Here is a 4,064-nt window from a genome sequence, read left to right as displayed (position 1 = left end):
TTATCCCCGGGCTGATTTCGTTGAGGGGATTTTTCAGCGGGCGGGTTTCTGTCCGTCTTTGGAGGGGGATCAGAATCGAGGATGAGATCCTTGACGCTAGTTACTTACGAAAGCACTCCAGCGAGTAGCTTCGCGGCCAGTCTTGCTCCCAAGACTTTGCAGTTGGTCGTGGAGTGTCCTCGGGATTGATGGAACTCGCAAAAGGTGTTTTCGTCATGCCCTTGATTGCGAGTCCATGTGTTGCCCGTGGTCCGGCCCTGATCGTGTAGTTATGCGCCCCCTGGAGATCTTCCCCCTCGTGATGGACGTACTTGTCGTTACGAGAGTTCTTCTTTTTCCCTTTCAGATCCACGTCTTTCGAGGATGGTCTTGCCGCCTTATGTTTTTGCGATAAGACTTTAGTTTCTTCCTCGACTATGATGTAGTCTGTTGCTTTGTGGAGGGCGTCCTGGATCGTTCGCGGTTTGTCGAGAGTTATCCACTTTCTGAATTTCGACTTGTACCAGAGCGTCTTTCTCAGCGCGTCAATGGCCACTTTGTCGCTTATCCCGCTGACCCTGGACATTATCAGCTTGAACCGACTGATAAACTCGCGGAGGGGTTCGTCTTCCCTTTGGGAGAGACTCCATAGATTAACATCGGAAGTTTCTCTGTCTATGAATACAGAGTATTGTTTGAGAAACTCCGATGCGAGTTGTCGGAAACTCCCGATGGTGTTGCGACGAAGGCGTGCAAACCATTCTAGCGCTGCTCCTTCAAGATTTTCGACGAACAGGCGGCAGTCGCCGGCATCTTTTTTGCCGTCCTTCAATCTTGCTCTTCCCATCGCGATGTGGAAAGCCTGAAGGTGAGCTTTTGGATCGGCCGTACCATCGTATTTTGGTACTTTGATTTTTCCCGGATCGGACATCCTCATGTCCGAAATGCGACTGGTGAAGGAGGTTTTTCGAGCTCCTTCCAGCAGTCGATTGATCTCGGGGGCAGCACAAGTAGCATGATGGATTTGAGACTTTACGGCTCTCACTTCTGCCGCATTCTTGGTGATGTAGTCGCGAAGATCGCGGATATCCGATGTCTCGTCAGTGGATTTCCGAGCCTGTCGGCATTTACTGCGAGTGAGCTCGGTCTGCTTTTCAGCCAGCTCCTCTTGTTCGTTCCAATAGGCGATTTCCTCTAGCTCGGTCGCTACGTAGCGACTGAGCGGGACGAGCGCTCGGTCGCTACGTAGCGACTGAGCGGGACGAGCGCTCGGTCGCTACGTAGCGATGGAGCGGGACGATCGCTCGGTCGCTACGTAGCGACCGAGCTTTGGCTCGATCTCGGTCACTACGTTGCGAACGAGCTTCGGCTCGAGCTCGGTCGCTACGTAGCGACCGAGCTTTGGCTCGAGCTCGGTCGCTACGTAGCGACCGAGCTTTGGCTCGAGCTCACTCGCTACGTAGCGACCGAGCGGGTCGGACGTTCGGTCGCCATGGAGCGGCCGATATCGGCCCAGACTTGGTTGCTATGTAGCGACCGGACGGCGTGTATGCGCGGTAATTACGCAACGACCGAGCTTGGTTTGTTATCCTTGAATCTTCAAGGATACTTCTTCGTAAAAACTTCGTGTTTGGTTATATTTTACGAAAGTTACATCTTTCTTTTTACTATCTCTTTCGGAAATACGATCTCCGAGGATTTTCGGGTGGTAATTCCGTCGTAACCGTTTTTGACCCCAACACTCGACAGATGAAGATTTATATCGATCGATGTACACAAGTACCATCGATCGATGTCGAGACATCAGACACGCGACATTTTAGATTCAGCAGACTTAAAACCCAAGGCCAAGCCAAATTACGAAAATGCCCTGACGAGTTTTTAACCTAGTAGATTATATACTGCCTAAGTCTTTTGACGGCAGAAGACCTTTTTTGTTACAAGTTTTACTTTGAGAGAAAAGAGAGTTTTGGAGAGAAGATCACTTGTGATTGGAACTCCTTGTTATCATTTCTTTTCATATATACTATGAGTTTCTATTTCTTCATTGTTATGAATTGCTTTGCTATGTCTGAGTAGTTCAATTATTAGGTCTAGGGTTCAGATAGGTTTGTGGGATTAGCCCCAAACTATAGATCTGCCTTGTTGTGATATTCATGACAGATTTTTATTCATTGCTTGTTTTAGCCTTGCTAACTAGAACTTAATCATAGGATTGCATATTCAAGCACCCTTGTTATCCCATCCTGACATCTATCTATCATATTAGGACTGCTAGAGAGGGCTAACCGCCAATTTAGTATCTTAGTAGGGCATATCATACTCGCGCATAGGCCTGGCTAGAACACGTCGATCGATGTCCTCAACTGACTATCGATCGACGTTGGCAAAGGTGTATCGGTCGACGTCCCAATAGGACCATCTATCGACGTCCCAATAGGACCATCGATCGACGTCCCAATAGGACCATCGATCGACACTATGTCGTTGTCGACATACTAACCGTTGAGACACGAGAACTAGCCTGTTAACCAGTGAAACATGCGACAGCTGATCACTGAGTTAAGCGGTTGAGCTCTAATATATCATGCATGCAACAAATAGGCATCTATAGGTATTAAAATCTCCAACACCTGAATAGTGGCCCTGCATCTAATATCATTTCCAACCAAGTTATATTTACTAGTTACTTCGCTTTTTACTATTGCTATTTCATTTAAACATTTACAACTCTTAGAATTAATAAACACTAGATTTAATTATTCCCTAGCTCCTTGTGGATTCGATCCCTAAGTACTACATCTGAACCTCTTTTGATGAGAGTAACACTCCTAAGGGTAATTTGAGTGGTATCAAATTTGGCGCCGTTGCCGGGGAGCTTTGATCGCCATTAGATTTAGTTTTATTGATTCTTATTATTTTCTCTACCCCCTTTCTAATAATCTTTTTCTTGTCTTTTCAGGTGCATGCCCAACGGTACCAGAAGCAACATGGAGAAAGACTTGCTGTTCTCACACGATCCTGCTCATTTGGAACGCACCATCCGTAGAGGTCAACGTTCCACATCGCTCGACGCAACAACTTTGTCGTCGATCGATACGCACAACCAACCGTCGACCGACACCAGAACTTTATCGTCGATCTATCCCAATCGTTCGACAACAATCGATACTATACCGCATACGTCGATCGATACCGTGTCGTCAAAAATGGTAAACATTATTATTTTAACACAGGACGAGAACGGAAATCTGTATGACCAGGACGGTCATCTGCGTAATGCAACAGGTCATAAAATAGACGGTCAGGGGACTGCAATCCCTGATGCTAATGCTACAGGAGCTGCTCAACCTGTAGATGAGAATGCTCGATCAAAACCACTGGACGACTACAATCGCCCAGATGAGTACTATTCCAACAGATCAGCTATTTGACTTCCGGAGATCAAGAAGCAGAATTTCGAGCTGAAGCCTCAATACTACACTCTCGTGTCGCAGATACCCTACTCTGGGTTACCGCACGAGCATCCTATGGACCATCTGGAACGGTTCGAGGATCCAATCGCTGCTATTCGGATGGAAGGAGTCCCCGAAGACTACCTGCTGTGCAAGCTCTTCAGATACACGCTGAATGGAGAAGCGATGCACTGGCTTAGGCAGCAACCCACAGGATCTTTAACATCCTGGGCCTACATCAAGAATGCTTTCTTACGAAACTTCTTCGATGAGGCGCGCGCTGAAGAACTTCGGAACAAAATTTCCACATTCTCGCAGGAGGCTAGAGAGTCCTTCAAAGATGCGTGGATTAGATTTAGGTTCTTTCAGCGAGACTGTCCACACGACGGATTTAACGAAGTGCAGCTGCTAAGCACTTTCTTCCGAGGTCTCGCCTTACAGTATCAAATGGCTCTTGATACGGCGAGTGAAGGAAACTTCACTACTCGGAATCCGTTGGAAGCTGTGAGACTTATCGAAAACCTTCCTAACAGCAGCAGCACCAAAAACACTGACTCTGAACGGAAGAAGTCTGTAGCCTCTATCGGGAAGGAACAGATGGAAGAAGTAAGAGCTAAGTTAGATGTGGTG

This window comes from Brassica napus, chromosome A9, assembly GCF_020379485.1.
Source record: "Brassica napus cultivar Da-Ae chromosome A9, Da-Ae, whole genome shotgun sequence".
NCBI classification, from domain to species: domain Eukaryota; kingdom Viridiplantae; phylum Streptophyta; class Magnoliopsida; order Brassicales; family Brassicaceae; genus Brassica; species Brassica napus.
The sequence above is the reverse complement of the archived record's forward strand: the minus strand, read 5'-3'. Positions refer to the sequence as shown.